This window comes from Clupea harengus, chromosome 3 (genome assembly GCF_900700415.2).
Source record: "Clupea harengus chromosome 3, Ch_v2.0.2, whole genome shotgun sequence".
Taxonomy (NCBI): Eukaryota; Metazoa; Chordata; class Actinopteri; order Clupeiformes; family Clupeidae; genus Clupea; species Clupea harengus.
Genome location: NC_045154.1, coordinates 4,148,431 through 4,170,930, shown reverse-complemented (window position 1 = coordinate 4,170,930; position 22,500 = coordinate 4,148,431). Strand labels below are relative to the sequence as shown.

At 45.6% G+C, this 22,500-nt stretch overlaps 1 protein-coding gene across 1 annotated transcript in view; it reads right to left on the bottom strand.

The window, feature by feature from the left end:
* mgat4c (mgat4 family member C) overlaps window positions 1-22,500 on the bottom strand; it is a 94,423-nt gene that overhangs the window by 60,889 nt on the left and 11,034 nt on the right. The window contains exon 2 of the mRNA XM_031564285.1: window positions 3,232-3,305. The gene's annotated coding sequence lies outside the window, so the exon portion shown is untranslated. The remainder of the gene's footprint in view (window positions 1-3,231; window positions 3,306-22,500) is intronic.

Below are 22,500 nucleotides of genomic sequence, written 5' to 3'. Positions count from 1 at the left end.
AACAACTGGGTAAATAAATAAATAACTAAGAGAGAGGGGGGGATGGGGAGCAAATGAAAGGACCTCCGATAAAAGAGCACAGCCCCGGAGAATGTGGGCCTGGCGCGCAGAAATCAGGCCACGCCGCGGCTTCCTGTAAGGCACAGATAACCTCTGCTCACTGCGGTCAGGGGGTGCTCATTTGAACAGCTTGCTTGCCGTGCTCTTTGCACTCAGAACTGCAACTGACTCGGGGAAGGGAGAGAAAGAAAGAGAGAGAGTGAGAGAAGGAGGTGAAGAAGGGAAGAGAGAGAGAGTGAGAGACCAGGGATGAGTGAGAGGAGAAAAGGAGAGAGAGCTGAGCAGAGAGAATAAGGGTAGCAGGAGGGGAATGAGAGAGAGAGAGCGCGCAGAGAGAGAGAGAAACGGAGAGTGCAGAGGGAAAATGATTAAATGATTGCATCCACTGTGGTCTGCCTCCATGTGCTACAATAGGGTAGAAGATGCTGAAGAGCTGAGGTAAAATCAGTGATCAAAGGCTTAAGATAAGCCCTTATTTTAAAGCTGTGTGCAATGGTTTGAGGAAATGATTCCGCAAAGGTAATGGTTTGATTTTAGTGCGCCTCTGTGTGTGTGTGTGTGTGTGTGTGTGTGTGTGTGTGTGTGTGTGTGTGTGTGTGTGTGTGTGTGTGTGTGTTTGTGTGTGTCTAAGTGTGGCCTGTCTGTTGCAGGACCATGGGTATACAGGGATGTGCAGCTCAAAGTGTCACAGCTGTCTACTTGGGATGTCACAATACCAGAAATGTTCTAGTTCATATCATTTCCAATTCTCAATGCCCAATTCAATACCTCGGTAAAAAAACAAAAGACTCCAATAAAACCTCAACATAAACATGTGACATGTAGCCTTCAAGTAACAAAGAAAAAGCAACAACTATTAACTACCAAAAAGAACAGCAGCATGTAGCCTTCAAGTAATAAAGAAAAAATAACAACTATTAACTCTACTAAAAAGAACAGCAGCATGTAGCCTTCAAGTATTTAAAACAAACAATACTGGGCTTAATTACAACCGACTGTTATGATGAACAGCAGACTAGAACACGTATCGGAGTATATGCCTCCTTTCAGGCCCAGAGGAGTTGCATCCCTGTTCTAACGGTACATACAGTACTGTAGAAAAATAACATGTGACTCGTGACATCCCTACTCTCTACAGTTATAGACAAGAAAATAGCAGGATATAAGTAGATATGGATGACAATAGCAACATTATATTTACAGCTTAAGAGGTCATCCGTATTCAAATCCCCGGCGCTCTGACACAAAAGAAAGGCTATGTGTAGTCTCAAAGCTTTTGTCTTGCTCAGTCTGCCTTGACAAAAATTCCATCTCCATCTGAATTTGTGCTAAATCCCACCGGTGCACCTTTGGCTGCCTGATTGTAAATGCTTCAGGGGGAGAAAAAATATCAGAAACATAAATGCCATCAGTGAGCTCCCTCGCTCTTTGAAGTCTCTCTCTGCACATTCAGGGGGGAAAAGTGTTAGCTTAGCGCTAACGCTGATGTTGTGCCTGATCGAGAGCGGAGGACGCACTCGGGTTTTTGACCCAATTAGCTTTCTCTGTCTTGGAGAGAAGAAAAAAAAGCTCTGCCCAGTGCTTACACATGCATCATTCGTAGCCCTCCTCTGTTTTCACAGTGCAGAGTGATTAAAGATTTAATTAGCTGAGGACCTTGCTTCAGGGGGACTCGTAAATCCATATTGATATTTCAAGAGTGCGTTGGAGATCCTCATATTTGGTTATGGTGAGACTGGGGGAGATAAGTCATGAACTGACAATTTGCAACTTTTAGAGGGTGTCCAATGGTATTACCCCTGAGGCGATGATTTGTATTTTCATTTGGGATGAGGAATTAAACATGACCTTACAAAAAAAATCAGTACTCAGATTTTCCCATGTATGAGAACCTGAATTTACAGCAAAAAAATTATTGCAAAAGCAAGTGCCAAGTTTATGAATAATGCTGAAATTCAATATGCTCAGGAAACACAGAACTTTGCAAAATATGCCAGTAATTTCTGACAGCATTTCAAATTCATGATGAACAATGATTCATGATTTATATTTGCACACTGACGGGACCTTGACGTATAACTTCATATCCTCTGAATAACGGCCGCGAAAAAATACAACTGCTCACCGTATACTAAACGATGTGCCAGCAATTAACTCGGCTCTGGCGATATTGCTCTGGGAGCTCCTGAACATTGTCGTAGATGCGCGTGATACATCTCCGGGCTCCTCTTTAAAGCTCCCTCCCTCCCTCCGTCCTTTTTCTCACAGTCGTATGAATATTTCATCTCCATCCCCTTGGCAATGTCAGGCCAGAAACGCACCCTGATGGATACCTGTCTGCGGCTTCATCTCACAGAGGCTCTTCTTCACACAGACTGTGTGACAGAGTGCTGATGAGAGAGCGCGCAGGAAGTTCTTCGAGTCATCAGAGCAACCCCCACCCCCCACCCCCACACACACCGCCCCAACCAGCCATCTCAGATCTCACAGGAGAGATTGGCCTGCCGTCTTTGAAGCCTTTTGAAGATGATGGTTTCTGAAGGCTGTTTTTTTCTTTCTCCAAACAAGGTGACGGACAGTCAGCTATATGGACTGGCATTGCTGCTATACTGTATTGTGTATGCCATATGAAAAGGCACACAAAAGATTCTATACTATTGAAAGTGATCTATTCTGAGAATGATAGACTACATGTCTGTACTCAACCTAATCGTGACAAAAGTTGATAATAAGCCATTATTTATAAATAAACATGATTAAACAATTAACTGAACTACGGTCAACTCTGCTTGATCATTCGAAAAATATTCAGATATTTATCTGTCTAACCAATCAAATTTGGCCCAATGTCAACACATTTGAACAAAAACATCAATGAATTGGTTGTTATGAGAACTGTTTACTTCCTATGCACTGTCCATCGTCACTACAGCTCAAACATCTGACATAACTCTGAAAAAAACCTCTACACTTGACTCTTCACCAACCTTGGAGACTCTTTATGGTTCTCTAAATCATAAGGGTCCTATGCTGCCTATACTTAACACATCAGAGCCATTCTAAAGCCCAGCCTCCCCTGAAGCCGAGTACCACTGAGAACAGACCAGATAAAAGCAGAGAGAGAGAGAGAAGAAAATCTATAGAATTGTAAATATGTCCAGTACTACTTACTTATACTGCTTATCTTATGGGCCATTATCGGGGAGATGTTGTTTCACAGATCAAAGGCGCTTCCATCTCCAAGCCTAACAAAGAAAGACAGAGAGAGACAGAGAGAGAGAGAGAGAGAGGGAGAGAGAGGGAGAGAGAGAGAGAGGGAGAGAGAGAGAGAGGCATGGTTGTTAAATTTACAATGAGAAACCACAGAAGAAAAGGAAAAAGAGCGGGGCGAAAGCGCTGGTGCAAGGTTAAAGTCATGGGTGCGACAGAGGAGCCGTGGCAGTGGGGGGGGAGCGATTGATTTTCCAGAGAAGTGCCAGTTCATCATTCCCCGAGACAGTCTCTATCGATCCCCCTTTAGTTGGTTTGTGATTTTGTTGCCTCAAAGCCGGTCGCTATGATAAATCCTTCTTTATACGGCCCGAGGCCGAGACGAACGGCCTGATCAAAGGATGAGAGTGGATGACCTCATTTTCAGAGGCCGATTTTATTTAGCCGCTGTCCCGTCATTGCTCACCGAGACAAACAAAAAAAAAACAGCTGCCCAGTTAGCCAGATGGTACACACCTGACCAATACAAAACAGCGACTGCACAAGGCTGCATGCCCCTGAGAGCACTGCTTTCCAGCAGTTGATAAAATTCTGTTCGATATGAAATTTTCTGTGTGCTGGACCAAGGTGAGCCGTGCCGCATCGTGATGGATTGCACCGTGTTGTCATTTTCTGTGCCGTTCGGTGTTTAGATAAGCTAAGCTAAGTCATCCCTGCGTGCAGTGCTGTTTTGTGATGTGTTGTTATGCTGTATGGTGCTTTGTGACTCCCAAATGCTGGGCAAGACCCTTGCTTTCGGGGTCCTCCACCAGCTGTGTGGTGATATTGTATGAGGCAATAAGTCAGAAGCCAAAGGAGTCTTACTGTAAGAAGTCAGGGTTCCTTTCATCTCCCTCTCTCTCGCTCCCTCTTTCCCTCACACATTCTTTCTGCATTATCCCCGTACCCTGCCTTTGAATCTATCCAAAGAAACAGTCGGAGTGGAGCCTTTCTCCACTTCCCCTCTTTGCAGGAGAGAGAGCACCGCTCTACTCTGCATGGCTCACACAGCACACCTCTGCCAGAGTGAGTGAGCGGGGCCCGAGGTTCCACTCTCAAAGCCGACGCACAACTTCAAAGCAGGCCTGATAGGGCCGATGGCCCCCCGCTTCCCCTCCCCCGGCCGTCCACCAGCAGGTGAGCCACGGAGAGCCTCTCTCCCTGAGTGGGGGGATGTTATCACCGTCATTACACCTCCACAGCTTCACATGAAAGTGTGGAGACGGGGAAACAACACTCCGAGAGCTCTTAGACATTCCTTAATAGCAATTACAGTAATAGCCCATTGCTGTCAGAAAATAAAAAGCTGAGCTGATGTGGAACAGCTGCATCTGAGACGGCCACCCACCACCTCACAGTGGAGGGAGACGACCGGCACAACACAAGGCAGACTTCAGCACCACTCCTCCTCCTCAGCTTCCTTTGCCTCTCGTCCGCTCCTTAAAGGTCTATTAATGCCTAATAACTCCCGTCATTAGCCGCCTCGCCAACACGCCACTGGTCATTAGGAGGCGTGTTTACAGTGTGCCTCTCACGCCTTCATCCTCCATCTCTGCCATCATCAGTCAGAGCCCATTTGCACTGGCACTTTGGCACCACAATAACGCGTGGCACAGATCCTCTAATTGTACGTGACTGTCTTCATCAGCATACGTTGCAAGGGCGCTTGTTTTGACAGCGTTGTTTTATTGGCGTTGTGAGAAAGCCGCTTTGAAGCATCCATCATGTTGCCGGGGCTTAAGGGCACTCGAGGGACCAGTGAATGCGGCTGTGAGCTCCTGCCTTCTCTACCCTGGAGGCTTAAAAAGAGGCACAGGAAATATGCAAGCACTGACTGCCTGTGGGTGTGTGTGTGTGTGTGTGTGTTAGTTTGATTGTTTGTGTGCATCTGTAAGGATGTGTTTGCGGAGGTAAAGTATCAAATGCATTTGTGTGTATGCATGTGTCTACGTGCGTGTCAGTTTGTGTATGGGTGTGTGTGGGAGAGTGTCGGATAGAGATATTAGTATGTGTGAGTGTGTCTGCATGGTTGAGAATGTATACATGACTTTAGGTGTGTATTATCTTATGTGTTATCTTGTGTCTCTCTCTATCTCTTTCTCTCTGTCTTTCTCTCTCTCCCTCTGTGTGCCTGTGTGTATGTGTAAGGCACTGTGTGAGAGTCAGTGATTGACAGAGAGACACTGAGTCAGCTTGTTCATTATTTATGGCAAGGGCTTTCTGATGTGTTCCATAGGAGGTCTCGTGGTTGAACAAAAAAATCCCTCCTATAAACAAGCTGATGCTTTCCTTTTGTTTAATCAGAGGAAAGTAAAGTCACCAAAAGTACCCTTACCAGTAGCCAACCGTCAATTGCACAATAAGAAGCAGTTCTACATCTCACTGAATAAAAGATAAAAGACCCTTTGCGTGTGTGTGTGTGTGTGTGTGTGTGTGTGTGTGCGTGCGTGCGTGTGCGCGCGCGCACAGATCTGAATTTAAAGCAGTGAAAAGCGTTGATAGGGCCTTGGGACAGACTGGCTATCCTTGGTCAATTGCTCTGAGCCCGTTAATGACCCTGCCTGTAAGGCTCCCTTCCTAAGAAAATAGCAGGCAATTAACATACTGAGTGGATTACAAGATTGCAATGACTTTGGGATTAATGTGCACACTTATTCTTAACATCGCTAAGCGACTCCTGAATAGGACTGTCTGAACAGAATCGGGCTGCGCTTAGCCTGCTTCAAGTGAACATGCCAGGAAATTGCTGGGTGCTAAAATTGCTAATCAAAACGCCACTGTAATGGCTAGGCAATGCTATTATTTGGGAGGGAGTAAGAAGATTGGTGTAATGACAGAATGGCCTCTTCTGGGCATGAGCATAATTTAAATCATCTATCACCTATTCACTGATGCTCAGTTGGCTCTCTCCGTCTTCGTGCACACAGCTCTGTTGCTGTAGAAGAATAGGAGAAGTGGGGGAGAAAAACGAGTAGGGAGAGGCGGAGGGCTGACCGGTAGAGACATTGTAGACCGTGGGAGGTTGGATATACTGTTTGACAGCCCTCTTCTTTTTTTCAGTTTCAGTTTTCAGATCATCGCAAACAAACTCTGCCAGGATGCTGGGCATGTATCCATGGAGATGACCCACGTGTCAAGTCATTGGAGGGAGTGTGGGAGCAGGATTAAAGGGTGGCGGCCCGGAGGTCTCCGGCCCCTGCAGGGGGACATTCCGGCTTTCCCTGCGGCTCTCAGCCTCCCGGGATCAGATTGCTCCCCTGGACAGCCAGGGCTGATGGGCATTTCAGAACTGCACTTAAAAACCAGAAGGTCACACTCACAGTTTAATAGGAACTGAAGTACAGTACATCCCCAGACTGGAATTCTTCCAAGACAATAGATACACAGAGGCTCTTTCTTTAGATTTGCAAATGATGCAGCATCACCATTATCAAATGGAGTGAAGATAACCAAGAAGCTATTTACCAATCGAGTAGTTTTGAGAAGCATAATTTCATCTGCCTACACATTTTTGCTTGTAAAAGCAAACTTTTTGAGTGAGAAAGAGCAGAAGAACTGTAAACTCCACTAAAAGTTTCACTTTGCACAGTCACAATGAGAAACAGATCAAAGATCTGCTGTGAGGGCAGACCCCCCCCTCGATCTCCATAGTCACTGGGTGCTCCTTTCCCGGCCATCTGAAACGACAGCAGCTGGAGCTGCAGGTCCACACACACGGTGGCAGCCATCTTGATCACACCCTGCTTCCCCTGTTGCTGGGGCCCACTATAAGCTTCCTCTATCTCCCTTAGCGAAGGCTTCACCTGCTATCAGCACCATCATTTCTCTCTCTCTCTCTCTCCTTCCCTTCCCTCCCCTCCTCTCGCTCTCCCTGGCCCTAGCTGCAGTATTGATATGATCTTTAATCCACAGCTCCCCACCTCACCTCTGCATCTCTTACCAACACTGTCAGCACCCGGGCAGAAATGAAAAGAGCCCAGATCTTAGCACCTCTATCTCTCTGTACCTCCAGGGCGATGCTCCCTCACTCTCTCCATCTCTCTTCTCGCTCTCCCCATTTCTCTCTCTTGCACCCTCTCTCATTTTTCCCCCTCTCTGTCTCTGAGTCAAGCCATAATCTTTTCTTGTGAAAAACACAGCAAAGACCTTGCAGGAGCTCACCAATGCAAGCGTAGCAGAGAAAGACAAAAAAGTGAAAATGCACTAATGATTTCTGTTGAACAGATTTCTGTTAAAAAAAAAAACTATTTTGCATTAACTGCCTACAATATGCTTTTGTGTCAGTGCAGTACAGTAAAGAGTGAGCTCACAGAAGAGAGAAAGAAAGAGAGAGAGGAGGAAGAGAGAGGTAGAGAGAGGCAGACAGAGAGATCGGATGGAAGAAAGACAGAGACAGCAACGTAACACACGCGAGCTCCCTCTGTTCCTTAAGTCAAGACCACCTGCCGCTCGACAGAGGCGCAAATCTCGGCGCAATCTCATGCATTTTATTTTCATGTTTTTGTTATGGCCTCTGGAGTGGCTCGCCTCAGCCCATAAAAAATGCATTTCCTCTTAAAAAATCAATACCGGCCTGCCGCTGCGCTGATAAGCACCGTCGCCATCAGCTTTAATCTATCCACCCGCGCCCCAAAGACTAAGCCCACTCAGGTGTCTCCTGCCTTTTGTTTCTGCCAGCTGAAAATGCAGGCTGGCATCTGCTCTGCAGAGATTGAAGTTATAGAGCGACGGCCAAAAGGAGTTAGCTGTATCAACCCAATACTCATCCAAGAAAGAGAAATATTTACGGAGTGAATTAGATGGACAGGATTAACCAGTCTTTGTAACTGATTCACCAAGATGATAATTTGAGAATAATGCCAAACTTTTGGTATTAGTGCCCACACAGGACTTCAGCCAAGCCTACAATGAACAGCACCTGGGGTGCATTCAGTTTCGAAGACGCATTCAGTGCAGTAATGCAAAATTTGCTTAAAAGTTTGGTTGCAAACGTGTTAACTATACAATTGACAATACCTACCTAATAATTTCACTTGAGTTAGCGTAGCGAGTATGGCATTTCTGATAAGAGTACACACGCTTTATAGAAATAGAACAAGGAGGTTCGGTCTGCCAATGGTTAACGCACTACAAAACTGATTTATCAGGTACAGTTTACTCTAGTTCTAGATATAAATGCTTTTCCTACTTTTTCTTTCGGATCCATGCTTTCTTGGGACACTTTTTTGGGACGCAAGGAGTGCAGTTTTAGAATACAACTCATCCTACATCTGACATAAAGTGTCTTATCAGTGCCTGCCTCCAGTGCTCCCATAGAGCGCGTTTTCAGCCACGGTGCCATCATAGCCTACTATGTCACACAAATGTCAATTTTATTATTTTGTAAATGTAATGCTTCATCCTGAGCTAGCAGTATGCTTACCCTGAAATCCATACGATGAAAGCAACTCACTTCATTAATTCACCTACTCACACACCTCACTCACTCAATTCTAGTTGCTTTATTAGCACCACTGTTAGGATACAGTGTAAAGTCAGAATTCAGTACCACTCAGTGTTCAGAAGTCAAAGCTAGTGTGCACCCTCAGTTGTTTCATTTGTGAGAAAATGAAGAAAACTTTGTTAGTCTTTGGGCTCCTTATCTTTGGCCCTTTAAAATGTTTCAATTTGGAAAGTTTTACGATTTGAATTTGAAACATTTTAAAAGGCATTCAATATATGTGCTAATTTGGTACAGCAACTGTTACTCTGCAGGCAAAACTAGGTCTTGAAACATAAGGCACTTGGACTTTAATTGGACCTGGAAATCCTTGACTTGGGATTTCATCGTTAGGACTTGAGACTTACTTGTTACCTACCAAACAATGCCTATGTCCCACCACTGTGGTAGAGTATTTGCATGTTTTAGAGCAAAGGGAACTTGTTCATTTTAATTCAACCCCCACTGTAGCAAACCCTCAAACAACAGTGGATAAACCAAACCTGGGTATCTGAGACATGAGACTTGATTAGATCTGGGAGCCCCACAGCGTACGTCAGGAGCGCCGAGCACACACAGCTGTACAGCCCCATGTTTGTTGATTTGGCTTCTTGTCTTAGTGGACCACACACCTGCTTGGGGGTGGGTTGTGAGCACCAGGCACATCCCAGCAGAGGCACGCACACAATCTCCCTAATCAAAACCTCTCCATCACCCTTTGCCATGCAGCAGGGCTTCGAGTCGCATCCCACCAGGCACATCTCTGTTGAAGCACCAGCACCGTCAGCGACAAGTGAGCCACTCTTACTGGCTGGCACTATGAGGGTGTGCATGGAGGGCGGCTCAGAGTGGCACACGGCAGCCGTTAGATGGGGCGGCTGGAGAGAGCAGGGAAGTGTAACTGACAGCGTCGGCCATGATGACTCCGCTCGCTCGTGGGTGCTCAGTGGTGCAGCTGGGGGCCATGTGTGGTGCATGCTGGGAGACTGCGCGCCCCACAGCCAGAGCCCGTCGCCAAACGCGCCAGCACTCATATTGCTAATTATCATCATTACCCGCGAATGCAGCCTCCTATACAACAGCCTGGGCACATGCCAGAGAGAGGCTCATTCCATTTACTCGCCGTGGTGGAGGAGGCGCACTTATGTAAACAAAGCCAACCAATGGCGCGGATGCTCTGTACATTATCAAATCCTTCCAGTGGATTCAAAAGGGTTCAGCTTCCTGCCTAAGAGATGTATTTTTGTCTCTTAATGAGGCGCAGCAGAAAAATGATTCATGGCCCTTAGGAGGCAATAATACATGATGAAAAGCCCCCCAGGACTCTCTCCAAATCTACCCTTATAGGACTCCACATGGAAAATGGACTCAATGGCCTCATATATACGAGATGTTATTTGAATTTGTTGTGGATGTACATCAATAGATCAATAGTAGAGAGGAAAAGAAAACAAGTTTGAAAGAAAAGCTGTTTGTGTGTGGGAGTGTGTTTGTGTGTGGGAGTGTGTTTGTGTGTGGGAGTGTGTTTGTGTGTGTGTGTGCGTGTGTCAGTGTGAAAAAGACACACTGACCATGCAACAGTAAGAAGGGAGACGAGGAGCAAAAGGCCAGGAGAAATAATTAGACGGCAGACAGACTGGAAAGAGCAGGAGGGTGGGAGACAGTGGGGAGCGCGGGTGCATTGGATCCACTTATGCTGAGTGCTGGAATAAAGAAGAGCTCAATGTGAAACACTCACTCAGCAACTTTAATGCTGGCTCCGCGAACAAAAGGGTCAGAGCAAACTGCACAATCTCTTCGATGCATCAATATTCCACTGTATCTGCAGGGCCGTGGAAAACCTGTCCACGCACACACACACACACACACACACACACACACACACACAGACACAAGTGCCACGCGCAGTGCCGTGATCTGCGGAGGATCAGCTCACACCAGGAAATGGGAGAACCACTGTAATACACCTGAAACTTCTCAGCCTTACCAGCACCTGCAGTCAGAGAGGCAAAGCTTGCCACCCTGCGCGATACGGTGCACTGTGCTACTGCTGCTGCTACTGCTGCTGCTGCTGCTGCTGCTGCCTGAAAAAAACCACTGAAGTCAGCGAGAGGGTGTTACGACTAATGCACCATCTGCTCCAAGAAGGCCCTCATTAAAATGGAGGGAATAAATAAAAATGTCTTGTGTCTTCTCAAACGCATCCAAACCTAACTGGTCGGCCTCTCTCTGCCGAAGGCTTAAGTAGACCTTATTCGCATAATGCTCTCATATTCAAATCCCCACAGTCATTCATAGGCTATACATAAGGCACTCATCTTCCTCTAGTTACCTCATCCACACTGTTTCTAATATGCATATGACTCTCCAAAGGGCTGCAAAGATCATTGTTATAATATTTTCAGAGGGTTCTGCTTTCTGCGAGGCGTCTGACCCTGGCTTTCAGCATAACCGAGATACCCGAGCACTTAGCTCCCTCAGCTAGGATTGTGCCTTCTGCGAAACAGAAAGTCTTGATCCTGCGAAAAAGGTGTGACAGCTTAAAACCTGACCCCACTCCAAGGACCTGCAGAAGGTCACGCTGAGCTGAGGGCCGCTTCTTTTATAAGTTGACATATAGTACACTGTAATATCCTCAATTTATCTTCCCTCCCAGACAATTACATTTCCCATTAGCCTCATGTGTGTTGATGGGAGTGAATGCAATGTGCCTGGGCCTCTATTAAACCCTTGTAAATTGAGGAGACAATTTATGTTGAATTTCAGGCAGAGAATCAACCCTGTTGTGGACTGAGGTGATAAAGAGTGCATGTAACCTCACGGCCGCAGCCAATAAAGGATGACAACATCCACAAATGTGTCATGTTTTGTCTTTCACTGTGTCCACAACAGGAAACAAAAGAGCCTAAAAACAAAAAGGATGATATACAACGGTGGTGTAATACAATCAGGCACCAGTCAGGAGGACAACCACTTACACTTTAGCCAAACCTGTCTCTGCTCTCTGTGTGTGTGTGTGTGTGTGTGTGTGTGTGTGTGTGTGTGTGTGTGTTTTCAGACCGTATCTGTGTTCCGCAGGGATCTCGGCTCAGAATGTTTTCCTGCTTGAGCGGGATGCTGTGTAGCGCCCAGGCTGCCAGAGAGCTTGGAGTGTTCTTTGGAGGGTGAGACACAGCCCCCACTGTAGTGGCACAATGAAGGCACTCGGAGCAGAGAGTGGGGCGGGTGAGCGGAGAGGGCGGGAGGGGGGAGTGAGAGGGGCAGTGGACACGGAGCTGGGGGGTGTGGGGGGTGGGGAGTGGGGTCGGCTTAACCCAAAGCCCTAGCGGCACACACTGAAGTCGGCTTCCAGAGGCACTAGACAAGTTTGACAAGCTGCTACACATGGTATTTCACTGGCTGAACTTCTTCACACTCTTCCCTTCTCCCTCGGCTCACACTTCTCCGTCACTATTTGCTGACCACATGTCTTTTCTTCTGCTTTTTAAATCTCTTTTTTTTCTTCTCTTATCTTTTTCATATGCGTGTCCGCTGAGTATCTGCTATCCGCTACCCCAGTCCCCAACTGCGCTGTACAGGTTTGCTGAGAATAAATGACCAAACCTACCTGGAATATCAAGACAGACCTACACTGAGATTGAATGTGCCATCAAGAAGCACTGGAGAAAATCTTGAAGCAGGTGCCGATGCATGAGTGTGCCACTTGGAAAAATGCAGGTTGATTGCTGGGCTAGTTAATTAAATTTGAAACATTAAGAGGCTAGACAGAGAATGCTTTCACATTATCCCTGTATGAAGCCTATTAGGCAGTTAGGCCATTCTAATTTCAAGTGGTAACATATAAATGGTATTCTGCAATTTGCCTGATTTGATTAAGCTTATGGATACTTTCGTTGATGGCACTTTACTTGAAGTGACCACGAAACAGGCACTCAATTTGCCTGTTATAAATCTTGCAAACATGAAAACAAATGTTGATATACATAAAAAAAAAACTTTTAAAACTTCAAACAATAACCAAAAAGAATTAGCGGCGGCATATCAGAACAACTTTAGTCCCAGGGCATGAGACACTATTCAATCCTGACATTCAGTTATTTCAGTTAATGCGTGGGACACAGAAATGCAAATGTCTTTCAGTATCACGTCTCCCCCCCCCAGGTTGAGAGATCATCTAATCATGATCATTTAGAAAAAAACCTTCTCATGACCTTTTCCCAGCTCCCTCGCAACCTCCCTTATCCCAACTCTAATTGCCCTCCCTAATTGCAGAACGGGGGACTGTCACAAAATATCACCATGGAAACATTCCGAGAGCAAAGATTCTACACATTTGGAGAGAGAAGAGCGAGGGAGCAAGAGAAAGAAAAGAATAAGAGGGAGAGTGATTTAAAAAAAATTAAAAAACGAACGAAAAAAGGAAGAAATGGTAAGAGACAAGAGTGCAAGTGAGAGAAATGGCTTTGCTTTGTCGACCCCCGTGAATATGCCCTGCTCCCAGAGGAAAGCAATTTAACGCCTGGCTGCCCGTGGAACAGTATATCTGAATCACAAACTAACCTTAGATAATTTACAGCCGGCTACTTCTCAGCTCCTTATCGGCCGCCTGGCAATCTGCGGCCTTCACCTCGACATAAACACTGAACCACGTAGCGGGGGTGGGGTGGGGGGGGTGGGTGCTGTCCGTGTCACGCCTTCGCTAAGCAAAATTTAAGGTGGGCGGTGAACAGGAGATAATTCCCATGGTGAGGCAATGGTATCAGACACCAAGGCTGGGTGCTCGTCACCACGCTCTCCCCGACGGAGGTCACTTTAAAGGGGTCCTAAACACTCACTTTTGAGATGATAGGGGTATATAACCGCTGGCTATTATGAGATAGGATCTGTACATGTGTTTGGGTAGAAGAAGCGGGCAGCTTGATCTCTTGGTAAACACAATAACGCCTCCCAAGCACCATTCCCCAGCGCCTGTGTTTGCCTTACCCAGGGCTTTGTGTGCGGGGCAGCTTGTCTATTTACCCCCTTTCTGGGGCTACGCTTTGGTGCCTTGCTCCCTGCAACATGGAGGAATTCAATTACATGGTGACTGGGGGCCTGACACGGCTCCACTTTTGTTTCAATCACCCGTCCGTGAGATATTAAGAGGTGCTGTGGCTGCCGAACCCAGGCCCACCTCGGTGTGTCGCGCCACGCGGTGCCCACAGAGCAATGAGCTGCAAACTGGCACCAGCGTGCCACTGAGAGCCCATACAGGCTCAGCCAATCAGGTTGCATCCAGGGCTGCTTGTTAGGAAGACACTAGGCCAATGCTGGCCATGGCAGGCTGACTCTGAATCACTTGAGACCGTGGGGCAAACAGACTGAATAGAATCCCAAACCAGACTTCAATTTATATTACACATAAACGGCCACATTTACTGTCAGCTTCCAATCACATTTTACAAACCATGTTAAACACCGGTGGACAACATGACTGAACATGAAATATGATCAGAAATCAATTCCAATGCATTCCCTTGAAGGTATCATATGTTTTCCCTATGAGGGTTTCTATACTGCCTCCCCCCTCATAAACCTTCTCCCGGGCCATGTTGTTTCCACAGGGGAGAAGCAAAAGCAACCCAGGCAAGAGCCTTCAGCATGGCTGGCTGCACAGGCAGCAGCGGGGGGGGGGGGGGGGGGGGGGGCATTTATCAGTATGGACCAACTGCCATGGCCTCATTGGTCAGTTTGCTCACACTCTCTCCCTCTCGTACGCTTCGTGGGGACTTTTGCATGGCAGTGTTTTCACACCCGTACAGTGGCCACAACATATATCTTTATTCTCCCAGGGGGCCCGGCTACTGTCGTGGGTGATTGAACAGCCGTTTGTCCAAGAGGAGGCCAGACCATTTAACAGCGATTCCCCCCAGTCTCCTCTGGGACTCCTGCGCCATGCAAACTGTCTCGTTTACACACCCATTTACACACCCCGCACACACCCCCCCCACACACACACTCACACATGCTCACACATACACATACACACACAAACACACACACACAGATTGAGACACTGATTGAGTCACACCGGGAAAACTGTGAGAAAAGTGGAAATAGCAAGATGGCTAAATGATAAAAGCCCACTCCCACAGATGCATACACACCAAGCATCTCAGGGGTATTCTGAGAGGACAAATGAGAGTTCCTGATCCTAGTTTGGCAGTTGTCAGTCAAAATATTTCAAAACACATTTAATGGAGAGTCCTTGCGAACCAGTGAACCAATACAGGAGCATCGTGTCTTAAAATAAAAACAATGTGACATATTGTATTACACCGTCTACGTAGAGTTGATCTAACATGCACTAGAGGGCACATTAGCTATTTACATTAACAAGGCCATCACACAGAAATAGAGTCCTATTACCTTCAAAACACTATTTTACCTTTGACTGACACTCTCTCCAGAGTCTCTCTCTGACTTCTCTTTGGCTCAAATATCTGCCAGGATCTAGATCATGAATGGAAGGTCAGGTACTTCCTTAATTTATACCCTGAAGAACGCATTAGGATTGTAACTAAAAATGTGATAATCCCTGACAAATTTGGCATAGTGAGTCTGCAAATGCAGGATAAAAACTCTCTCTCACTCTCTCTCTCTCTCTCTCTCTCTCTCTCTCGCTCTCTCTCTCCAACATCTCTGAGTACTAAAAGGCAGTGGGGTCCAGTCCAGCTGGGTGAGGATCCCCACTCTTACACTCAGCAGAAGAATTTGCATTAACAATGAATGGACAGTCATGAAATATGAGGTCAGCTAAACGCGCTGTTAATGGAATAGATGGGCAGCCTGGTAGGAGCTGGTGGGAGGGTGAGCACTTCTGTGAGGGGTCGCACCTATCCTGTCAAGTGGTCTGGAGTCCTCCCCCTCACTGGGTATGTGAAGTACTGTGAAGACTGCAACACTACTGAGTCTCAGGACATCTCAAATACAGTACAGATGTGTTGGCATATGCCTAGCTTGGAAGTAAGTTTAACCCAACACAATCCAAAAACTCAAAATGGCACCTTTGTCAGTGGTATGCACCACCATGGAGTTCAAAATATAATGAAGGAAAATAATAGCTTAACCAAAACAAACATACAAACATAAACGTAGATTACTGTCAGTACATTGCATTCTGCATTCATCGGGGGCTAAAGCATTAAAAATAGATACAACACTTGATGTGTTATGAGGAGTGAGGAATCTGCGTGGTGGAGTTTGGAAGCGCTGAGAGTGATAATGAGCCTTATTTTAAGATCGTGTGTTGGCCATGAATATTTAGCAGAGCTGCTCGCTGATGAAAGACCAAAAATAAGAAATGTGATCCATTGAATGGCTTCGGCTCTTCATCTCTCCCCTCATCTCCCTGAATTCTCACTTTGCACTTCCACTATGTGAAATACACCCATGCATAAGGTCACACATACACACACACACACACTCACTTACATAAACACACATACCGTACATGCGCGCGCACACACACACACACACACACACACACACACACTAGGAGTGTAACGATTCACCGATATGAATCAGAAACTGATTTTAATGTTAAAGATGTGACTACATCGGTACGTGGACCCAGGGAGCGAGCTCAATGTATAACATTTAACGTGCATAACAATGGTCTGATTTGATTGGCATTAGCTCAGCACTAATCTATAGTTGTCGTTGGATATTAATGGCCTATTCATTTTGTTTTCAGTGTTAGAGGGCCTTTGCAAAGTTAATGAATTGCCATGTCCTCAAGGGCTCAGACTTCTGTGTTTTTTTTATAATTTTTTTTTCATATTCCTCCCCCTAAATAATTGACAAAGTGAGGCACCTGGGCATGGGTGTGTGGGACAGACTTCAATTTATATTCATCAAAACGTTTCTTAATACAGTAAATCTTTTTGTCTTTAACTGTGTCAATTGGAAAACTAATAAACAGAATGAAATGTTATTCTGAAATGATCGGCTACATTTGTCTTCCATTTTTTTCTCATGCCATAAAGTAACAGAAATACTTTGGATTCCCTGGTCTTTTATGAAGTATCTACATTTGAAGATAAGCAACGCCACTTTTACAGAATGGGCTTATTTTAATTTATAATGGAAAACAAATGTCTACATTTAGCAAATGTTAAGATCTGTATCAGACTGCATCATATTGCACTGAATCATTCCGTATTAAAATGTATCCTCCCTGAATCGTATCTTAGCCAATGTATCTAGACACGTATCAGATCGTGCTATAAGGGAGAAATGCACACCCACACACACATCTAATAAAAAACGATTTGAAGAACACTGCACATGGATTCATTAAAGAAAAAAAGGCAATGTGTAATTTCTCTGTTATTATCATGCATTATCAATATAGGCTACTAAGGTACATTCCACAAGTTTGGAAGATTTTACACATTTAAAGCTAAACAGAAGTCTTGGAAAAAACATTCAGTTAAGCCCAGGATTCTGACACACATAAAAGATGAATCAACTCCAGCCAGCTTTATCCCAGATCAAATCCTCCTTCATCCTCACACCATAACATCAGTGTAAAAAGAAAACCAGTGTGAACATTTTCAAACCATTAACACAGTCACTTGTGTTCAATAAAATTAAAGTAGTATTTATTGTTACACCATGCTTTTTATTGCTCTTAGCTTGACTGTTCTCTCCCTTGTACGTCGCTTTGGACAAAAGCGTCTGCTAAATGTAAATGTAAATGTAAATGCAATAAAGAGGTCATGAAATCTGTTAGCTGTCAGCTGACTCAGAAATCCACTTTGTGCCTTTATTCACAAACAACTGGGCATCGTTGTCTTGTCCATATATCTATAATAACAGTGAAATGACTTCTGTATGTCTGCATTAGGATGATAAATCCTTTTTTTTTGTGGTTGAGAGGAGCATTTTTTTCTTATTTTATCTGCTTTCCCCCTTCTACTGGAGTAGGCTATAAAGAGGGACATTAACCCCTCTACAAGAGACTATTATAGACACAAGGGCATGTCCTAAACGCTTTATGCATTGTCAACTACTCGTATAAGCCACAGATTAAACTGCAGTGTGAGAGCCCTGCTGCTGTACTTCAGCAATTCATCATACTTCTTCAGGTCCCTGTCAAAGTGAGATCAAATTGCATTAATTACATACTGTATGGGTTACATTTCACTCTGTTTCATACAGAGTAATGCTGGGTTCCAGTGACTGAGCAGTTCATGATAAATATTAGTTCAATGTCATTACAATTTGCCAAAAAGACTCAGGAAAATTAAAATAACTAATTTGTACTAGAGCAAACACTGCAGCACAGCTTACCCACAAAATCTAGAACACCCAACGAAATATTGTCATACATAAATATCAAGAGCATCGCCCCGGCTTTAAAATGCTGTTGGACCAATTCAAATAAACAGAGAGAGAGAAAGAGAGAGAGAGAGAGAGAGAGAGAGAGAGCTCGTGATATGGATGGGCATGGAATACAATTTGCAATCAACAAACAAGTGTGGACTAGTCTGTGGAGTAAAATGTTTGTTGATTCAATTTGCTTTTCATGGATTATTAAAGACGTGCATAAACATACGCTATTCATGAGCTGGCTTTACGAGCTTGCAGAAGTAAGAATGTTTGAGTGAATCTCAGAATGCTGGAGAGGCGTGCTCTTGATGCTCCAGGCGTGCTTTTTTTTCTAAATGCATTTTTCCCTCCCACTTTCTAGTTAGATTAATTTCAATTACTTAATGAAGCCAATGTTGAAACAGATCCAGTAAACAAAAAACAGAAAATGTAACACAAGAAACACAATAACTAGCTTTCACAGCCAAAACATGCTGATTAAGGATAATAAGAGGAGACGGGGAAAAAAAAGATCGGATTCCTCTGAGAAATAAAACTGTTTTGCCCGGATTTGCTTTGTTACTTAGCCGGCAGGACTCCGAATTAATTGCAATCCCTTGTTCCCTTAAATTGTCTCATTCCAGCCGCCGTAAACAAATGAGTTAAATGAGAGGTCCCGGATGCACACCTGTGCGCGCCTCTTCTGGGGACGGCACGTGCTGGGCGCCACGGCCACAGGACTCCACCGCAGTTAACATGGAACAAACAATAGTCTCTGTGCCTGCAGTTAACATGGAACAAACAATAGTCTCTGTGCCTGTTCGTCGCCTGCTTTATTCTCCCTACTCAGCTCCTCGCACCTCCCCATGCTCCACCACCCCACCCCACCCCACCCCACCCCACCTTACTCCACTCCACCACACGCCTTGTCCACCCTCAAGCCCTCTCTAGCCCAGGCACCGCTTGCCTCCCATGAAGCCATAATGCCTGAGATTTGTCAGTGTCAATTTCGCAGCTAATCTCTCTGGTCCACCACCAGCCCTGCCATCTTTCCCCCATTAATTCCAGCCCGCCTCGGCGTACTGCGGCAGGAGAGGAGGTGAGGGAGCTGGGATGGAGTGGTGTGGGGGTGGGGGTGGGGGGGGTGGATACCCTGAAATTTCAATGGAGTTATGTAGGTAAATGCCTCCCCGGACTGACACGCGGTCAACAACGGACACAGTTAATGTACTTCTGCTGGAGGCTGTGCAGCAGAGGTGGTGTGTGTGTACACGTCGAAGTCTGCCTGCCACTCAGGCCTGCGTACAGATGAGAGCGAGGGACTTGTGGGGAGGGGAAGGACATTGCATTGAGGCGCCGCTGCGTATTCACCAAATGTTTTCTGGGAAATGCGATTCCGTTGCCACATAAAAGCCTGTGGCCTCAGGTGAGAATGGTGGAATTGAGAAGCTCTTTGCAAAACCGCTCGCTGCTGATAAATAACTGAATAAGACACTGGCGACACATGAGCTGCCAATCAATACACTCCCTCTGTTCTCTTCCATTCTCCGAGACTGAGACCTATTGCACTGAGTAAAAACCTTAGAAAATCCATGGGTATTGACCTGGGAATGTATTAGAGATGCACAGCACAAACGCATGATTTAACGATTCGGCTTCTCCGGTGGAGATGGTAGATCACACCTTCTCGTGCACACAAACACACTTTTGTGTCCTATACACACTCTAGCTCAGGCACAAATACTGACAAATACACTCTCACACCCCGACCAACTAAAAAATGCATACTCACACACACTCTGTCTCTGTCACATGCGCACACACACACACACACACACACACGCACACACTCTCACACACTTGAGAGCGGCGCAGTATTTCTTGAGGGTGAGGTAATCCCCCCCTGCAAGATGAAAGCAGGTTATTTAAACACCAGTGCGAAGCGCCCGAGTGGATTTATGCTCCAATCCAGGCGGCATCATTCAGCGGGCCGTGGCTTGATGGACGTGATGAGGGGAGTGTACGCCTCTAATCAAGCGTGTCACACGGAGGTTCAACGCCTCACAGACGGCACATCAAACCGGGTCAGTTCACAACAGTGACAATCGCCGCCACGATGAGCAATCTGATACTCAGCTGTCCCCAATATCCATCCGGCGCCCAAGCGCACGCCAACAATCCCAAGCAGCAGAGCATGCTGGGATTTCCTACAAGCTAAAGTATTACAGTCCGTATGCATGTGAGATGGGATAAGTCTACCGTCTACCCCTGGCAACAGCCACAGGCCAGAGAGCTCTTTTCAGAGTTTCACTTTTCCTATCTGTAACCTCAGAGTGAAGAGGAGTCTTTGAAGACATCTGTTACTCTGTGGCTGCAAAAACATGAACACAAAAAGAAATCCCTATTTTTATGCCAAAAAATACATGCATGCTTTCATACACCCATGTCGTTTTTGGCAGGGAAGATGAATTGCTCCAGCTTATTCTTACTATTTGAAAGGAGAACCAGAGAGCGCTGTGGAACGCATGTTCAAATTACTCTTTGTACACTTTCAGAGGCGTGAAGCAAATATTTAACAAGGCAGTGATTGACGGGAAAGAAAAAAGTGTTTCATTAATCTTTTCTGCTTCAGTTGTGACCTTTCTTTTCCTGGATGGTGGTAAATCAACCTCTCGTGGTGTGAGGAGCCAATCAGAGAACTTCTTCATAACAAGGAAGCATAGCCTGCCGCTACAGCAGAGGAGACCACAATATCAACCGCTAATACACTGTCTCTGACCCCAAGGAATTCCATCGCAATTTGTATTCTCTACTCACCAATAAACACATAATACGACCAGAGGCTGGGGCCTATGTGCACTTAGTGGCCACTGAACTGGATATAATCTGTGTGTGAGCAACGCTGGTCAATAGGGAACGGCAGCATTTACATGCTCAGTATTCAGCTGCCATACGTGCTCTTTTTATATGGCAGATAAATTAACATATCACTCTGAAAGGTCATCGCTCCGTGCACTCTTGCTATTGTCGTTCACTTGTGGTTTTCTGGGGGGGGGGGGGGGGGGTAAACATTACACGCCGTCTGGGAGACTTTGGGAGCAGCCATGAGGAAACCAAATCAAGGCTACTTTACAATGAGGGATAGAAATCAGCATAATTAGATTCATTGTTTTTATAATGGTGTGCTTGAATACCTCACGTCAGATTGAGAGATGTGAGAAAATTGGCAGCGTACCATGAGGTTCACTCTTTATGGGGTTTAAATGTTTGATGCAGGCATGCACTATACACTCGCACAGGCCTGATTATGACAGATTTACAGGTACATTTCCTGCCATGTGATTTACACAGTACATCTGATGCCATGTGCATGTGATGGAATACACTACTAGGCTGTTTCCATATGCATACAAAAAGATAGGCACAACAGAACAGACACAGCATAGCAGAGCACATGACACAATAACTGCATTAAGAATAAATTAGACCTTTCCGTAGATTTCTGTGTTGCTATTATTGGTCTGCGTGTAGTGTGTGTAGTGAGCTATTTTAATTCTGACAACCTGAGGAAGGCAGAACCTCCAGTGTTGGTACAAACTGATTTAAAAAGAGAACCAGATCTAAGATTAAAGCAGCTGTCTAAAAAAATCAATGATCTCATTTTAAATATTGTATAATTCATATTTAGCAAAACCTTTCAAAAAGCTTGTTTCTGATGCGAGAACATAACATGCGGTGATCCCACTAGTGATTTTCCTAAAGATTACAAGTCTTCGAGAACAACCAGACCCAATTATTTTTCTCTGCTTACTCTTCATGACTCCACTTCAATACCGCACTTCAACGCTGTAATCAATTACTACAATTAATACAAGCAATCATCGGTGTTGAACAAGGGAACCAGTTACCACACTGTATACAGCCCAGACACAGAAGCACTAAGAGAAGGTGAAGGACCTTAAGAGAGATGGCAAAGCTACTCGCCAACGCCGATGAGATCCTGACGACTGTGATCGGCTAGAAGCTGGACGGCTGCCACTCCAAACACTGAGCCCTCCACACACCAGACGACATGGCCAGCCATGACTCACCCATACAGGGGGGAGAAAGCCATGGATTGGGTCTTGTGTGAAAGCGGCTGAATGGAGACTTGTGTCATCAGCAGGTTGATTTGGCCACAAGCGTAAAAAAGCTGACCTGCTCTGACCCACTTCTGTCTGATTTATGGCTGCCGCCTCCCCGGCCGACGGGATTGCGCTCCCGGGGTCATAAATCTCCCGCAACCCCAGCTAATGTGGACGGGGGGCCCGAGCCATGCACTCCTGGGGGGGACCACCGCGGCTCTCCTCCCCAACACC